The following is a 19,169-nucleotide window of genomic DNA, read 5'->3' as shown; positions in this document are numbered from 1 at the left end:
CCCTATACCGAAATGGTGACGCAATTCCCTCCCCCAACCGCAACGGCCCTTTACCAAGATGGCGGCGTGGGCTCGCGCTCTTTTTTAACGGCGGTAGGTAATTGAGCCGTTCGACGCGTTAAATGATGAAGGGTCTTTTTCAAACCATGCACATGTCCGAGTTGCTTTCGCTTGGCCGAGAAAGTACTTGTTTTTTATATTTTTAGAAAAAGACGAAGCTTTTCTCGCATCAGCAAGTGATTCGAGTCGACAACATGGAGGTGTTCAGGCTGAGAGTGATGGTGGAGAAGGGGGAGGCCTCCCCCGCACTGGTACATGGCTGGGTCGGTGTCTTTTGTCTGTGATTGAGATAAACTTCCAGTGCCCACCTGAGCATTGCCAGTCTCCTCCTGTCACCAGCAGTGAGCGCTGTAGGGCAGTTGGCATGTGCCTGTGTACCATGCTCTCCAGCTGGTGACCCACCATGGAGTCTCTCAGTGACTGGCTGACCAGATTACCCATCACCCTGTACCACACTGAGGGCCACACTGGATATGGTCACCCATGCAATGCTTAGTGGCCTGTATGAATCACAAAACATAGTAACAGAAGTAGACCATTCAGTCTAATTTGCAATTCAGTGAAATTGCGACTGATCTGCTCATCCTCAACTTCACTTTCCTGTTTTTCTTCATTACCCTTGATTTATTTTCTTATTAAACATCTGTCTCTCTCAGTCTTTAATGACCCAGCATCAACAGCTCACAGAGTCATATAATACAGAAACAGACCCATGATGACATTTTGATGAAGAGTTATCTCGACTCAGACCGTTAGCTTGCTTTCTCTCCGCAGATGCTGCCTAGCCTGCTGTGATCTCCAGCATCTGCAGTAATTTGTTCCTACAGAAGTGGACCCATCAGCCCAACTTGTCCATGCTAACCAGATATCTAAAATTAATCTAGTCCCAATTGCCAACATTTGATCCCTATCCCTCTCAACCCTTCCTATTCATACAGCCATCCAGATGCCATTTAAACGTTGTAATTGTACCAGCCTCCACCACTTCCTCTGGCAGTTCATTCCATTCATACTACACTCTCTGTGTGAAAAAGTTACCCCTTAATTCCTTTTTATATCTTTCCCCTCTCACCTTAAAGCTATGCCATCTAGTTTTGGACTCGCCTAACTAGGGAAAAGACCTTGGCTGTTCACTCTATTCATGTCCCTCATGATTTTGTAAACTTCTATAAGGTCACCCCTCAGCCTCCAACGCTACAGGAAAAATAACCCCAGACTATTCAGCCTCTCCTATAGCCCCAAAGCCTTCAGTCCTGGCAACATCATTCTAATCTTTTCTGAACACGTTCAAGTTTCACAACATCTTTCTTATAACACTCAGTGGTAAAGAATTCCACAGATTAACCACACTTTGGGAGAAGAAATCCTCATCCCCTCTGTCCTAAATGAGCAACTCCTTATTCTGAGATTTTACCTTCTGGTCCTAGACTATATTGTAAAGGAAAACAATCTTTCTGCTTCTGCCCTATCATAGAATTATGGAATCTCTACAGTGTGGAAACAGGCCCTGCAGCCCTGCAAGTCCACACCACCCCTTGGTGCATCCCACCTAGACCCATCCTCCATAACGCACACACCCCTGAATTCTACAGGCAATTTAGCATGGCCAATCCACCTAGCCTACACATCTTTGGACTGGGGGAGGAAACCCACACAGACACAGGGAGAATGTGAAAACTCTGCACAGACAGTCACCTGAGGCTGGAATCGAACCCAGGTCCCTGGCGCTGTGAGGCTGCAGTGCTAACCACCGTGCCACCCCAATCAAGTTGCATAGACTCTTCTATATTTCAATGTTGACCAGTTAGGGCCAGAAGCCTTGTCCACTGTCCAGTTAAGGACAGCCAGTGAGTTGTTAAGCCTGGAGAATCAATAGAAGAGCCTCCAATAAGCAGTTGTGGAGTCATTTACAGCACTGAAGGATACCATTCAGCTCATCAAACCCATGCTGACACTCAGTAGAGAAATCTAGTCAGCCTTATTCTCCCACTTAATCCTCGTAACTGCAAGTTTATTTCTGTCAAACACCCATCCAATCTCCATTTGAAATTATTGCTTGTTTTCCCTTCCACCACCCTGTGGGCAGTGAGTTTCCAAGCCATTATCACTCACAATGTGAAGATCTTCACTCTCACATTCCTGCACACACCCTGAGCGTACTTGCCCCCACCTCACCTTTAGCCAAAAACCTTAATGCTGAGTTTCCAAGTCCTTATACGGTGTACCACTAGTCACGTAAACATCTACCTTGTACAAAGCTGCCCTAATCTTGTATATCTCATTAAATCCTAACTCAATCTCCTGTGCTCCAAGAGGAACAATCTCAATTTCTTCAACGTAACTTCGTAGCTAAACCCTCCCCAATCCCCCTTGAAACATTTTGCTAAATCCGATGGGCACCTTTCAAAGGCTGCAATCATGTATCTCACTGCCACACCACCTCACCCCATGTGGTGGGGTGTTCACTTCACTCTGCTGACTTCAGGCCTCTTTATCTGATGATGTCCTTGGAGGATGAAAAGCATTGATATGGATGATGATCTCTTTGAATGCAGGAGCAGGCTGGTTGTGATGAATGGCCCACTCCAGCTCCTCTTTCCGATGATTTTTTAATGAAACCTGGGTGGTGGCTCAATGTTAAGTGTGTCCTCGCAGCACGCAAAGGACCGTGAGAAATAAGAACAGGAGTAGGCCCTTCAATCCAGCCCCACCATTCAATAGGATCATGGTTGATCTCACATTCCTCACATCCACATTGCTGCCTTTCCCTCCATTACTCCTGATTCCTCTGCTGTTCCAGAAGCTATCACAGTGCTAAATGTACACAAGCACGCAGTTCCCACAGCTCTCTGCATCAAGGATTTCCAAAAATTGTCAGCCCTCTGGGAGAAGAAATTCTTCCTCATCTCAGTGTTAAATTGAAGCCTCCTAATTCTGAGACCATGCCCTCTGGTCCTCGACTCTCCCATGAGGGGAAACATCCTCTCAGCATATAACCTGTCAAGCTCTTTAAGAAGCCCATATATTTCAATAAAATTACCTCATTCATCTAAACTCCAATGCATAGTGTAAACCAACCTACTCAAGCAATGCCCACATCTCCAATGGGGACTACCAGTCTGATGTTGCCTTAAATATTTTGGATTGGGGCTCCTTCTCTCCAGGTTCCTTCCACAACTGACTGAGGCTCCCGGAGGCAGGAAGTTCCTCTGGGAAGATTGAGGAGGAGTGATACTGTCCTCCCTTCTGCTCCCTATTTCCAGGTTCCCGATCTAGAATTTAGGGCAACATCAGGATCCAAACTGAATAGGGAAGAATCCAGGCCTTCAGATATGAATGATACTAGGGACAACGATAGGCCTGTAAAGATGGTTGCGCATGGCCATTTAAAGGGTTAAATTTACATCGGCACTTATACATTGACAATGCAGACTTTAGAAATTTCAAATTTGAATATTTGGAGTGCACTCCTCCTTGCAAGAATACAGCTCAGTCCGATCCGTCTCTCACACAATAATCACTCATGTCACTCCCTACACGGATCGATAGAGATTAAGAGAATAAAGTCAGACTAATCCAACCCCCATCCTAACATGGACATTCAGTCTCCACTTTGCCTCATCTCCCAACCCCCGCTCACTAACTCCTCATCACTTGATGATTTAAGTCAGGCGAAGGACCTTCCTCGTCCTCTTCGTGACTTTCAGAAAACCTGTTGCCACCCTATCTCCCTTCCCTTGGTCTCATCTTCCTTCCCACTTACACTTTTGAAAGAGAGAGAGGGGTAGGAATTGCAGGAGGCAATGTGTGTGAGTGAGAGATTCAGGCACAAAAGACGAGAGCTCTTGAAGTGGTTGTCATGACGACAAATTGGTTCAGAGTACCTGTCACATTAACTGAACGGGTAAGAATCAGACTGCGTCTGACACGAATGATAAATGGGGCCCCCTTCCATTATTCAAAGCATTGCCTTAACCCTCATCATTCAGGCTGAGCATGTTTCAGTCTATAAGTAACAGTGGGCAAGCAGGACAAGGATAGGAGCTGACTCGGGGCTAGGATTTATAGTTATCGCAGTCTGCAGCACAGAGGATGGCCCTTTCGTCCATCGAGTTTACTGTAGTAAAAAAAAACACCTATTTTTCCATGTAATCCCACCTGTAATCCCGTTTTCCAGCCGTTGGCCCATTGCCTTGTATGCCTTGGCATGGCAAATGTACAGCAAAATACCTCTTAAATATTGTGAGGATTTCTGCCTCTACCAGCGAGTTCCAGATTCCCAACATCTTCCGGGTGAAAAAATATTTCCTCACATCCCCCCTAAACCTGCTATCCCTTACTTTACATCTATGCCCAACCCACAATCATTGATCCCCTCCACCAAGGGGAAAGTCTCTTCCACTTTATCTGTGCCCCTTATAATTTTGTATGTCTCAATCATGTCCCCTTCTGCCTCTTCTGCTCCAAGGAAATTGACCCCAGTCTAGCCAGGTTCTGTTCATAACTGAAAATCTCCAGCCCAGGGAACATCATGGTAAATCTCGTCCGCACCCTCTCTAGTGCAGTCATATTATCAATCAACTATAGGCATGACTGACTGGAACAAATGTACCTCTGAGAAAAGACATTACAGGTGACCAGAAAATCATCTTCAGAATGTGCATATTCTAGAAGACTATGCCTAAAATGCTATTTGGCAGATTGCACAGGCCTTTGAGTATATGAAATGGGATGTTATTTTGAGGTTGTATCAGAGTTTGGTGAGACCTGTTCTGGAGTACTGTGTCCAGTTCTGGTCACCCTATTATAGGAAGGTTATTAATGAGCTGGACAGGGTCCAGAAGTGATCTACGAGAATATTGTCGGAAATGGAGATTTTGAGTTATAAGGAGAGGCTGGGAGTTTTTTCATGAGAGTGTAGGAGGTTGAGATGTGACCTCATAGATGTTTATAAAATCATGAGGGATATAGATAAGTTAAATGGCAGGTATCTTTTTCCATGGGGAGGCTGATTTCAAGACTAGGGGATATATTTTTAAGGTGAGAGGAGAAAGATTTTAAAGACATGAGGGGCAACTTTTATGCAGAGAGTGGTTCGTGCCTGGAGTGAATCTCCCAAGAAGTGGTAGATGTGGGTACAATTACAACATTTAGAAGACATTTGGATAAGCTCATGAATAGGAACAGCTTGGAGGGATGTGGGCCAAGTGCAAGCAAGTGGGACTAGTTTAGTTTGGGGTAATGGTCAGCATGGACTGGTTGGACTGAAAGGTCTGTTTCCGTGCTGCATGACTCTATAAACCTCTTTGTAGGTGCAGTGTGAGTCCCCTGATGTGCTCAACAAGAATCATTGTCAGTGGGGCAGGAAAGCATAAGCACAGCCTCAGGATTAGGGAGCTCGCCTTGCTTCAGAAGTTTCAAATCTACATCAATAAACCAAACCTGACCAAAATAAGTTTAGGTAATTGGGCAGGATTTTGAATTTTGGGTAATGTACAATCCTGATGTTGGGTTCAGGAGTGGGCGGGAGAGTAACAGGTTGGACTCACAACCCTGGATTGTATGGGGAATACCTACCACATAAACTTCTTTGAATGGGCTGTTTATTGACCAGAAGGATAGCCCATTTGCTGGATGACTGTGGTCAGGAGGTTCAGAAGGCCACAATGAGAGTGAGAATGGGGGTGAATGACAGAAAACAAAAAGGAAGATGATGGATGAAATAAATATTTTTCTTTTGTCTACTATTGCAGGAATAACTAGGTCAATTTTGAAGTGGCAGCCAGTGAACAGTGGAATATCTCAGAGATCAATGCTTGGACCTCCAAGTACGCATGATATATATTCATGATTTGCATGAGGGAACTGAATATTATATCTCCAGGTTTGCAGACGACACAAAGCTGGGTGGGAGAGTGAGCTGTGAGGAACATGCTTAGATGCTTCAGCATGATTTAGATGAGATGTTAGTGGGTTAACATCGTTTGAATTTTTATGCTCCTTATCTCCACATACAGGGGTATGTGAACACTGTCTCAACTTCCTGCCCGAATCGGATTGGATGTGAAACATCTGTAAACACAAAAAGCATTAAGCTCTGTAATCTTTATGGCTCTACCCCCACACTGCTGCCTACCCCTGTTTCTGCCGAAATGGCCTGGTCAGTGACCTTTGATCAAGCCAGGCAGTTGTCACCACTTGAAATCGCATCCTGTCGTTATCATAGACTTTGTGATGATCAAAGCCGTATCCTGTTCTCGTTATAGCGGCATGACCACATACTCATGATGTTTCAGATGTAGTAACTGTTTTATGTATCTGCCAGTTCCAAGGGTAAAGAAGTGGGGACTGTCCCCTGTTCAGGGACAATTGCTCACGATACTCAGCTCTCTGTGCCAGTTACAAACAGCGATCCTCCACAGCTTCTACTTGCTTAATAATAAAGGATTGTGTTTTTGTAACCAGGTCAGTGTCTTGCTCTTGCATCAAGTCCATGAGTGTCTCTGAAGAAACCTAACGTTAGACAAGCTGAGTGAGTGGGCAGATGCACGGCAGATGAAGTATATTGTGGATAAATGTGAGGCTGCTCACTTTGGTGACAAAAATAAGAAGGTAGATTGTTATCGAAATGGCTACACACTGGGAAATGAGGAGGCACAATCGAGACCCAGGTGTTGTCGTGCACCATTTGCAGAAAGTAAGCCTGGAGGTGCAGCAAGCACTGGAGAAGGCAAATTGACATTGGCCTTCATAGTGAGAGGATTTAAGTACAGGAGTGGGGATGGCTTACTGCGAGTGCACAGGGCTTTAATATTCTTGAGTAGATTTGTAGCTTGGGTTGTGGATGCTGTGTTTAGTTTGCTCGCTGAGCTGGTTCGTTAGTTTGCAGACATTTCATTACCCTGCTGGGTAACATCATCAGCGCAGCCTCCAATGAAACGATGTGTTTTCCTGACCAGTGTTTAAACTCTGGGGTCGGTTGGAGTTGGGTACCTCATTTCCGGTTTTTCTTTGCAGTGGTTTGTATGTAGGGTCTAATTCTTTGTAAAAGCCAAAAGAACTGTGGATGCCATAAATCAGGAACAAAATCAAAGTTGCTGGAAAAGCTCAGCAGGTCTGGCAGCATTTGTGAAGAAGAAAACAGAGCTAATGTTTTGGGTCCGGTGACCCTTCCTCAGAACTAATTCTTGGTGGAAAACCAGGCCTCTAGAAATTCCTGTGCTTGTCTCTATTTGGCTTGTCCTAGGAACTTGACATTGTCCCAGTTGTGTCAGAGATGATAAGAACTGCAGATGCTGGAGAACCCAAAATAACAAGGTGTAGAGCTGAATGAACACAGCAAGCCAAGCAGCTTCTTAGGACCAGGAAAGCTGACGTGTTGGGCCTAGACACTTCAGAATTGAACTGGTGGTCCTCCTTGTCTGTATACAGTATACAAGTATACCAAAAAGCCACACACCTGGATCAAGAACTAACTTTCAACAGTATACACCCCAACACCCACAAACGGAATTGCTTAAAAACACCGTTCAAATGAGCCACAACACACTGCAGAAACCCAGAACTATGCCAAAGTGAAGAAGAATACCTCCACCTAGTATTTAGAGACAACATATACTCAAAAGGCTGGGTCCCACAATGCCTGTCGCACAAACAACAATAGGGAGATGCAGTATGCCCCGATACACTTGTCACGTTACCTACATCAAGAATGTATCCAAACTGACCATAAGGCTGGACAGTGTGCATCAGAGTAGCACATAAACCTACATCAACCCTACGCCAACTGCTAACATAAACCAAACGACCGCTGTGGACAGAACCAACGTAATATACAAGATTCCATGCAAGGACTGTGACAAACATTACATTGGGCAGACAGGAAGAAAACTGGCCATGAGAACACATGAACACCAACTAGCAACAAAAACACGTGACCAATACTCACTCGTCTCCATACATACAGACAAGGAGGACCACCAGGTCAATTGGGACAACATCAGGATCCTGGGACAAGCCAAACAGAGATAAGCACAGGAATTTCTAGAGGCCTGGATCTCCGCCAAGAAGGCCGTCAATAAATACGTAGAATTACACCCTTTATACACACCACTTCAAAGAAAATCTCAAAATGAAGTAACCAATCCCAATGGACCCCAGAATTTAAATAACAAGTGGGAAAACACATCAATGCTTCATCAGAGGCTGCACTGGTAATGTTACCCAGTAGGGTAATGAAATATCTGCAAACTAACAAACCAGCTCGGCGGGTGGACCAAACACAGCATGTACAGAGCCTTGGTGAAACCACTTATAGAGTATTGTGTGCAGTCATGGCCTTCTTCTCTGAGAAAAGATGTTCTGGCTATGCAATGTAAGTGCAACAGTCCTGGGATGGGAAGACTGACATATGCAGAGGGACTGGATCGGTTAGGACTATATTCACTGCAATTTAGAAGATGAGGGGGATTCTCTTAGAAACCTATAAAATTCTAACAGGATGAGAGAGGGTAAACATAAGAGGAATGTTCCAATGACAGGGTAGTCCAGAACCAAGGGTCATAGCCTAAGTATATTGAGTAGCCATTTAGGATTGAGACAAGGAGAAATTTATTCAACCAGATAGTTGCGAGTCTGTGTAATTCTGTCACAGAAAACAGCTGAAGCCAGAATATTGAATGTTTTCAAGAAGCATTAGATATAGTTCTTAGGGTTAAAAGGTTCAAAAGTTATGGCGCAGAAGCGGAAACAGGGTATTGAATTGGATAATCAGCCACGATTGCATTGAATGGTGGAGCAGACTTGGAGAGCTGACTGGCCTACTCCTGTTCCTAGTTTCTCTGTCTCCAAAAAGCACGCCCCAGAAATAGCTGTGATGTGGAGATGCCAGTGTTGGACTGGGATGAACAAAGTCGAAAATCACACAACACCAGGTTATAGTCCAACAGAGATAATGGGAACTGCAGATGCTGGAGAATCCGAGATAACAAAGTGTGGAGCTGGATGAACACAGCAGGCCAAGCAGCATCTTAGGAGCACAAAAGCTGACATTTCGGGCCTAGAAGTGTCTCGGCCCGAAACGTCAGCCCTTGTGTTCCTAAGATGCTGCTTGGCCTGCTGTGTTCATCCAGCTCCACACTTTGTTATCTATAGTCCAACAGCCTTATTTGAAAACACAAGTTTTTGAAGCTCAGCTCCTTCCTCAGGTGTAGTATGAGAGAGAGGGTATAAGACACAGAATTTACAAGCAGAAAGGTAGCAACCCTAAAATTGGCTGCCTCATGCTGAATCTTCAATCAAAACAAAACCTGACTCCAGTTTAAAACATAGGCAGATTCTAAGCAAGACCTCACACCTAAAATGCATTGTCTGACCTGAGATATCACCTCTTGCATACATTGATAAAATCTTTAATTATTTCAGGACAATGACTTGAGAGAAATCTGGATTTTGCATTTTAATGAGTGGCCTCCTTTCTAACTGATTAAAAATTCAACAAAAGACAGCTAGTTTTGGTGTTCTTACCTTGCTGCTTATAAATTCTGTGTCTTATTCTGTCTCTCTTACGCAATGCTTGAGGAAGGAGCTGAGCTTCGTAAGCTTGCGTTTTCAAATAAACGTGTCAGAAATAGCTGTAAATAGGAGAGGAACAAGAGAGAGAAACTTGGTGAAATTAAAATCACTAGCGAAGAGCTACTGAGCAAACTGTAAGAGTTGCGAGCTGCAAGCTCCCCAGGGTCTGATGGACTTCGCCCTTAAATGATGTGGTTAATGAAGTGGTAGATGCGCTTCTCTTAATTTCTCTGAAATTCTCTTGGTTGTGGCAGGTTCCATTGGACTGGAAAGTTGCAATTATTGTACTCCAAAGAGTGCAGATATTCACGAAAGCAATTCACCAACACCCTCTTGTGTACAACTGGGTATGAGTAATTAATACTGACTGAGCCAGCAACGCCCCCAACCCCGAATAAATAAAATAAATGATGTATCAAATGCGTGCTGTCCCTGTCCTGGGAGTGGTTGATGAGGACAGCCTAGAGAAAGCTTTACTCTGCATCTAACCCTGTGCTTTACCTGCCCTGAGAGTGTTTGATGGGACAGTACAGCTTTATTTCCAGTTTAAAAGAGTAGAGGCCACTTTACTCTGTATAAACCCAATACTGTATGTGTCCTGGGAGTGTTTGAATGGCACAGTGTCAAAAGCGCTTCACTTTTTGTTTAAAAGAGTAGAGGAGGCTTTATGCTGTATCTAAACCTGTGCTGTATCAGCCCTGGAGTGTTTAATGGGGACAATGTAGAGATGGCTTTACTTTCAATTTGAAAGATTATAGGAAGCTTTACTTTCACTTTCAGTTTCAAAGAGTAGAGGGCCCTTAACTCCGTATCAAACTGCATTCTGTACCTGTCCTGGGAGTGTTTGATGGGGGCAGTGTAGAGGGTGCCTTGCTTACTGTTAAAAAGAATAGAGGAAACTTAACTTTGCATCTCACCCTGTGCTGTTTGTGAATCTGAAGACACTCAGTGAAACCTGGTCATGTTCTGTCTCTCCCTGTCCCCCTGTTGCTTTCGATGTGCTCACTCCGCCTGTCTGTCTCTCAGCCTGTGTTTATGAGCAACAGTAACCTCACCAAATCTGCAAATGTCGTTGCTGTTGCCTTTCTGTCATGCCTTTCAGGGCAAGAGCTGCACAACCAGCTGAGCTCACGCAGTGGGAGTGAGATGTTAGTCTGGTGTTGAATAACAATTGCAGTCCCACATCCCCCTTTTGCTGAGACCCCTGCCAATGCCATAGCTGAAACCATATCAGAATGTACGAGCAATCTGACTCTATCAGCATCAGGAGGATTCTTCTAGTATTTCCTTCGGGATATTTCTGTCAACATGAGGCAGGGAGCATTTTATTAATCCACAGTATATTAGAAAAGAAGAGGTAGATTGTAAATTGCTTTCATCTGAAAGTCAACGACCCGTGTAAGTCTCACTGTGCTCCTTGAGAACTGGTGGCTTGTAAAAATCTAACTGAACAGAACACACCATGATGCTAGATCTTTGAGGATGTGTTTATAAAATCTGTGCATACTACGCTCCGACAAGACCCCAAGATACAGGAGCAGAATTAAGCCATTCGACCCACAGAGTCTGCTCTGCCATTCAATCATGACAAACCCAAAGTCTAAACTGGCCAACAGCCCTCCCACCTCCCCATGCTGTCACGTTCTCATCCCTACTTCTCTCTTTCTTAGTCAGAAACCTCTGAATGCACTCACTCCCTGGGGCTAGTTTCAGCCTCCTACCTGGACACCTATCAAAGTCTGACTTGACCTACTAATGAGAGGGATTTCTGAGGATTCTGCTCTGAAACATTTGCGCAGAAAGACCCCAGCCTCACACACATTGAACCTGCCTGCCATTCAGTGAGTTGGTAAAAATCCTTAACCCCACTTGCTTTCTCTCCATGACCCTTGATTCCCTTACTAATTAAAAATCTGTTTGTTTGTCTCCGCCTTGAATATATTTAATGAATCAACCTCTACAGCTCTCTGCAGTCAATAATTCGACTGATTCAATACCATCTGAGAGAAGAAATTCCTCATTCCTCATTACCTCAGTCCTAAGTGAGCAACCCTTTTTTCTGATATTATGCCCTCTGGACCTAGACAGTGCAACAGGGGAAATAACCTCTCTGCATCTATCTTTTCAAGTCCCTTAAGAATCTTGTAAGCTTCAGTAAGGTTTCCTCCCATTTATCGAAACTTACACGTCCGATCTACTCAGCCTCTCCTTGTAAGACAATCCCTCCATGTCTGTAATCAGCAAGTGAACTTTCTCTTGACTCCTTTCAATGCCAAGGTGTCTTTCCTCCGAAAATGGACCAAAACCATTCACAGTATTGCAGTCATGATCAGACTAGTGTCTTGTATAGTTTCAGTAAGCTTTACCTATTTTTATACTCTGTTCTTTCTGAAATAAAGACCAACATTTCATTTGCCTTCCCTATCACCAGCTGAACTTGGATGCTGATATTCTGTGATTCAAGCACAAGGCCTCCCAAATCCTTCTGTGTTGCGTTTTCTGCAATCTTTCTCCAGCAACTAAATCAAGGTTCCATTGATAACACTTTCCAAGCCTGTGACCTACGTTCCCTCTAAGGTTTTTTTTTCTTTATGGACCTCCAATGCCAGCAACTTTCAAAACGGAAAAGCAATCCTGGGAATGATGTTGGCGCACCAATCACCACATATGGACCCATGGAGTGCTCATGTAGTCACTTGGCCATGCAATTTAGAGGGAACATTGCCCATGACCTCAACTAACTTACAGGGCAGCAGATGCAAAGGAACACCACTACCTGCAAGTTTTTCTTGCCACTCACTATCTGGACTTGGAGGTAAACTGCCGCTTCTTCACTCTCACTGGATCAACATCCTGGAACTCCCTCCCTCCTAGTGGTGGCAGCTCAAGGGACAACGAGGGATGGGTTAGCATTGTGTAAGCTAATGAAAGAAGCCTTCAAGAACTGAATGACCTAACCCTCCTGCTTTTGATTTTAATAAAAAGGGATGTTGATTGAGGGATAGGTATTGGTCCCAAGACACCCATGATCTTCAAGATTGTGCGAGGGATCAGTTTACATCCACCAGAACGAGTAGATGCGATCTCAGTTTAATGCTTCAAACTGGATGACAGCACCTCTGCCAGTCTAGCACTCCTTCAGTGCACTGGTGTGTCAGCTTTGATTTTTGTCTTGTCTGCAAGTCTCCAGACATGGACTTGAGCTTACAACCTTCAGATTCAAAGGCTGGCGATTGATGAGGGTAGGGTGTGGGGGAGGCTGACATGGCAGGAAACATCCCCTATCACTCTCTGAAATGCATACATCTCACTTGCCACTTTGTGGACTCTTGCCTGAATCTGCAGATGTTCAATTAAAGAGAAGCCTAATGGTTGGCTGCTTAGCATGCCTTCTGAACAATTAGTCCTGGTACCTGGGATGTGATCTGCCAGCTGTGAAAATGTGTCAGATATCTACGTGGCTTAGTTTGTCAGGCTGTGCAGTTTCATTTCTGAGAGTCAGGGGTGGTCTGAATTTACATTGCTTCCACAGTGACCCAGTAGCTCAGGTCCTGGATGTAAAGCTTGGCTGAATGTAAAGTACCATCACATGTGTCATATGCCTTAAAGATTATTCATAAATTGAGAACATTTAAGAGTTGCCACGCTGCCTGTGTCAGATCAGTGCCCTAAGCAATCTCTAATTGGTACTTTTATGTAGGAAAAGCAGAGGAGATGATAAACTGCTGTAATAGGATGTTCTATTTTTAATGGAACTTTACTTTGTATATAACCCTGTTCTACTCAAATCCCACTGAGCCCAGAGAAATGTCTTATTGTGCCTGAGTGGGCTTATTTAAAATATAAACCTTTTCTGTATCTGTCCTGGTGAGTGTTTGATGGGGACAATGTCAATGAAGATATACTTCTGGTTTCAGAGAGTAGAGAAAGCATTACTTTCAGTTTAAAATAGCAGAGGGGACTTGTATCTAACTCCAAGCATTCTCAGCGAGTGTTTGAATGGGATAGTATAGTGGGAACTTTACATTCAGTTTAAAAAGCTAGAAGGAGGTTTTGTCTGTATGTAATTCTATCCAGTGCCTGTCCTGTCAGTGTTTGATGGGGCGACTGGACTATATCTAACCCTGTGCTGTGTCGACATGGGAGTATTTGATGGGTACAGTGAAGAGGAAGCTTTAGCCTATATTTAACACCATGCTTTCCCTGTCCCGGGAGTGTTTGTTGGGGACAGTGTATAGGAAACTCTACTCTATATCTAAGTCCAAGAGCTTAGGGCCTGGATAACTGCTGTGGGCACATGGGTTCTGGTTTCACCATGTAGGGGAGGCTATGGCCTAGTGGTATTATCAGGAGTGACTCAACTCTGAGTTTCACAGACATGGGAATTGATTGAGCGCAGGTATCTTTCGAAGGCCTGTAGGGCTGGTAGAGGTGACAGAGACAGAGATGGGTTTTTTTTCTGTTTATTCCTCATGGAATGTGGACCATACCAACATTTGTCACCAATTGCCTTTGAACTGAGGGCAGCTGCTGTGGGTCTGGAATCACATGTAGACCAGATCAGCCAAAGGCAACAAATTTCCTTCCCGAGTGGATATTGGTAAACCCGATGGATTTTTACAGCAGTCAGCGATTGTTCTGATAGTAATCACCAACTATCCTTTCTAAATTGTGCGGCCGATCACCATACCAATGCATTTACTTCCTCTTTCTTCCATCTCTGTCACACTGAGACCTCAGAAATCCAGGTAGCGAATGGGGAACTTAGAGGGAATGAAGGTCTGTGACTAGCTTTATAATTCAGATTTCATTAACTGAGTTTAAATTCCATTCAACCCCACGTTGCCCGAGCATTAGCTGGAACCTGACTTATTAGACCCACCATTTCATGTCTGTCCCCACACAGGTTGTGTGTGTGCTGTGGGAGTTAAAAATACAAGGATAAGGATTTTGAGGTTGAGTTGGTGACAGCCTGGGAGCGGATATAGGCCTTAGGATTGTGACTGGATTATGATTTAATCCATGTATCATTCCACTTATGACCTTATTGAGCGACCCTATGACCTATATGGAGGTGTTGGCATAGTGATAATATCACCACGCATACCCAGAGCCCCAGGTTGATGCTGTGGGCACATGGGTTCAGGTTTCACCATATAGGGGAGGCGACGGTCTAGTGGTATTATTGCTGGACTGTTAATCCAGAGACCCAGGTAATGTTCAGGGCACCTGGGCTGGAATCCTACCATGACAGATGGTGGAATTTGAATTCAATAATATCTGGAATTAAGAGCCGAATGATGACTGTCAATCCGTTGTCGATTGTTGGAAAACTCATCCGGTTCACTAATGCCCTTTAGGGAAGAAAACTGCCAATCTTACCTGGTCTGGCCTACATGTGACTCCAGACCCACAGCAATGTGTTTGTCTCTTAACTGCCTTCCGGGCAATTAGTGATGGGCAATAAATGCTGCCTAGCCAGCGATGCCCTCATCCCGTAAATGAATAAAAGATTAATTGGCATGGGCAATAACAGTTGGCCTAACCAGTGACACCCACACACTATGAATTAGAGGAGAAATTGCCAAACACACTTTATTGTGCTCAAAAGAAGACTGAAAACATTAGCTCTGTTCTCTCTCCATAATGCTGCCAGACATGTTGAGTTTCTCAAGAATTTTCTGTTTTCATTTCCAAAGGATCACAAGAAATAGGAACAGGGTGGACAGTTCAGCCCATCAAGCCTGCTCCGCTATTTAGTAGGATCAGGCTGATCTGAAATTCTTCACGTACACTTTCCTGCCCTTTCCCCATTCGCCTTGATTCCCCGACTGATCAAGAATCTATCTCTCTTAGCCTTAAGTATACCCAAGGACACTGCCCCTACTGCTCTTTGTGGCATGGTGTTCCAAAGACACAACCTCCTCCTGTTTGTCTTAAATTGGTGCCCCTTAATTCTGAGGCTGTGCTGTCTCCCATGAGGACAAGCATTTGTTTTATTCATGGGAGTGGGTATCACTGGCTGAGCCAGGATTTATTGCCTGTCCCTAGAAGATAGTGGTGAAGCATTTACCCAGTATTCATCCTGTCAAGCCTCTTAGGAATACTATATATTTCAAACTTCAGATTGTTGTTGTGTTTGCAGTGTCCCTTTAAGGCAGCTCGGGCTGCCTGTCCTTTTTAACTGAGCAGTGTCCTGGGGAAAAAAGCTCCCCCTGCCGGGCTGAGGACAGAACTACAGGCTGGCTGCTCCTGTGGCACAAGACAGCAGAGGGTAGAAAATACAGAAGTGGTGTTTAAACACAGAAAAACACACAAAGAATATTGCGGAGAATGTGGGGCTGCCTACATCTGACAATTCTTACAGTGTTAACTGCCCAAAACCAAAGTGGGGGGGGGCGGGGTGGGGGGGTGCGCAGATTCAAGTCAAGTTGCAATGTGGCAATTGTAAGTCAAGATTGTGGGGGAAGTGAATTTAAAACTGTAATATATGTTTTGGTTTACAAAGGGGTTCATCTTCTGAAATTGAACAAATGGTAAAATTTGACAGATCTTATCTAGGTTGGGAATTGATTACTCAAAAATTCCCCTCTAATGAGGTAACCTTTCAATGTACACCTTCCAATTAATGTCCTGCCCAGCCGGTGGAATAAGATAGAGAGAGAGATGGAGAGAAGACAGAGAGATAGTGTAACTGCTGCTCCTCTGAACTCCTTGTGCCACCATTAACTCCATTCTTGCGCCACCATTAACTCCATTCTTGCTGGACAGCAGCCGTCAGACACTAGGCAGGGAAGTTCACACTGCCCAGCAATTCTTAGCTTAAACGGAGCAAGGGCGATACATTCCGGGAATGCTCAGCTCATTGTATTCCAGTCACATTTGTCAGGGAAGGCCAGCGGCAAATCTTCCCAAAAAGGCTGCATCAAAGGCGAAATACCTGATCCCTTGCTTCCGGGCGGGAGACCCCAGTCTGTGTCTGCCCTGTGTGTCTTTGTATCTGTGTGTTTGCACTGTGCCTCTGTGTGTGTAAGCGCCAGTGTGTCTGTGTGAGTGCCTGCTTGGCTTTTGTCTCTCTGTGTGTGCGTGAGAGTCTGTGTGTCTGCTTCTGTGAGTGTGTGTGCCTGTGTCTGTATTTCTGTGTGTGTCTGTTGGTCTGTCAGTGTGTCTCTCTCTCTCTCTCTCTCTCTCTCTCTCTCTCTCTGTGTCTGCTTATGCCTGTGTTTGTGCTTCTGTGAGTGTGTGTGCCTGTGTCTGTATTTCTGTGTGTGTCGGTCTGTCAGTGTCTCTCTCTCTCTCTCTCTGTGTCTGCTTATGCCTGTGTTTGTGCTTCTGTGAGCGCGTGTGCCTGTGTCTGTATATCTGTGTGTGTCTGTCCATCAGTGTGTCTGTGTGTGTGTTGCTGCAGGTACAGATCGTTGCAGGGGAGCCGTGCATGAAATGTGACTGCCCATTGGACCAGATTGAGATGCCTGTCACATTGAGGGGGAGGGGGCGCGGAGGAGATGTGAGTTAAAAGTGAGGTACAGAATAGAACCGACAATTTATTCTGTGTAAGGATGCACGTATGTGAGTGAGAGAGAGTTTGAAGGGTTAAAGGGAAAGGGGCAGAGACATCAGATTAACCCAGTGCTTCCCCTTTTTTTGTTGTCAGAGAAACTGATAGGGAATAGAAGGGACCTGCAAATTGGTCAAACATGAGAGCCTGGCTGTGATTCACTCACTCTCTCAAACACACAGTGTCAGGAGATTCTCTCACACACACAGCAGGAGGAGGGACCAGGGACAAGAGAGTCTTATACAGGACCTGGTCCAATCCACAATTGAAAGGGAGGGGGGTGGTGGCTGGAGAAGTTGCAGGAGTGGGTTAGGGAGAAAAGAGAGGGAGAGGTGGGGGCAGAGAGAGTGGGGTGAGAGAAGGGGGGTGGGAGATAAGAGAAAGAGGGGAAGAGAGAGGGAAGGAGGTGCAGAGAAATAACAGGAGGAGAAAGAAGAACAAAGAAGAAGGGGAAGTGTGAGAGAAGAAGGCAGGGAAAGTGTGAGAGAGGTGTGGGGAAGAGAGAGAGCAAAAAAGAAGAGAAAGAAAAGGATGGGAACTGTGGGAGTGGAGACAGTATTAAGCTGTTTCAAGGGATGTGGGAACACTTGCTCTCTGTAATACAAAGGAAGAGAGAGACAGTGAGCTACACAAGTGAAGACCTACTGAATTGATGGCTCCTCTATCTGGTGCAGACCACTAATGGATTAAAGTGGGAGGACGGATTAATGTGAACCAAGAGAAACAGCCGTGCATCGCTCATTCAAGGACAACAGCAGACAAAAAGGGTGTTAGAGCAAGCTGCCTGAAGTCTGACAGAATCCAGGAAAGGGTGGGGGTAGGAAGAAAGAGAGAGAGAAAAAAAATCAGCGCGGAATGAAATAGAGAGGTGCATAATTGTACAAGCTCGGGACTCACACACCTAACTCCTGGACAAAGACTGGAACAAACTGACTGATGATCTGTGTCCACGGATTCCGTTCTCTTGACACCACCGGCAGCTGTGAGAGAGGTAGTGGGCGGGCAGAGGAGGGGGACAAAAAGAACTAACCCTTGCCCATTGGACTGAAGGCAGACAAATCGTTGATTGAAGATTTAAACCAGGAACTGGAGAGAGCTAAAGCAGCAGCTCGTTCAAACACCTGGCTCTGCGAAACCCCCAGACTGTTCATCAGACAAGGCCCAATCCTCCCCAGGTCTGGAATTAAACAAAAAAAACTCCCCGTCGATATTTAACAGGAGGAGAAAAGAAGTAGGTACTTGTGTATTTTTTTCATTATTTCATTTTATTCTCCTTTCCCTGATGCAGTGGCTGTTTTTGTTTGAATTGTGTCATGCTTTCACATACCGGCATTCAGTGTAATGTTCTGTGCAGGTGGATTCACTGCCTCTTGCTTTCCATCAGTGTTGGGAAATTGCTACATTTATCACAGGGTTAAAAAGAATCTGTCATTTATTGTGTGTGTCCTTTTCTTTAGGTTTGATTCTCGTCAGTGGTTGTGGATTTTGTCAGTGACTCTGTTTGTTAGTTCACAAGTCTGGTAACAACTTAGCCCCTCTGATTCATTCCTTCCCCACCATGCCACCTCCAAACCCCCACCGTCCTCCCCTTCAGAAAGCCGGTGCTTGTGTACAAGGGAGTGTGATGTGCCTGTAATGTGAGTGTGACACTGTCTCTCTGCCTATGTCCGATTGCTGATCGCTGCATCTTGCATTCAGCTTCACTAACCCAATATTTTCACTACCCCTCTGTCTCCCATTTCTCCCCCTCTTCCTCAGCCATTGTCTTTCGTTTATTCTTTCTGCTGCCTCTCATCCCTCCCTCATTGTCCTTCCTCTCCCTACTTCTGCACTGTCCCTTCGCCTTCCAAAACTGCTATTTCCAAGCCTTGTATCCTGTCCTCTCTTTCTCCTGGCCCTGTACTTTCTTTTCCCCTTTTGTCACATGGCCCCTGTCCACAGCCAGTCTCGCTCCTCCTTTCGCCCCTTCTTCCTGATA

The 19,169-nt window shown here is 44.9% G+C and overlaps 1 protein-coding gene across 4 annotated transcripts in view; it reads left to right on the top strand.

Annotated features, from left to right (window-relative positions):
• The first annotated feature begins 56 nt into the window (after positions 1-56).
• Positions 57-19,169, top strand: part of syt3 (synaptotagmin III) — a 120,208-nt gene continuing 101,095 nt past the window's right edge. For 2 of the 4 annotated variants that reach the window (XM_048520991.2, XM_048520989.2), the window contains exon 1: positions 17,590-18,422. The gene's annotated coding sequence lies outside the window, so the exon portion shown is untranslated. Of the gene's footprint in view, positions 94-17,589; positions 18,427-19,169 lie in introns of those variants that run through there. The other 2 variants (XM_059640454.1, XM_048520990.2) reach the window with 2 other exon arrangements.

The sequence above is a fragment of the Stegostoma tigrinum genome, chromosome 38, assembly GCF_030684315.1.
Source record: "Stegostoma tigrinum isolate sSteTig4 chromosome 38, sSteTig4.hap1, whole genome shotgun sequence".
NCBI lineage: Eukaryota > Metazoa > Chordata > Chondrichthyes > Orectolobiformes > Stegostomatidae > Stegostoma > Stegostoma tigrinum.
Note: the sequence above shows the minus strand (reverse complement) of the source record. Positions and strands in the feature narration are given on the sequence as shown.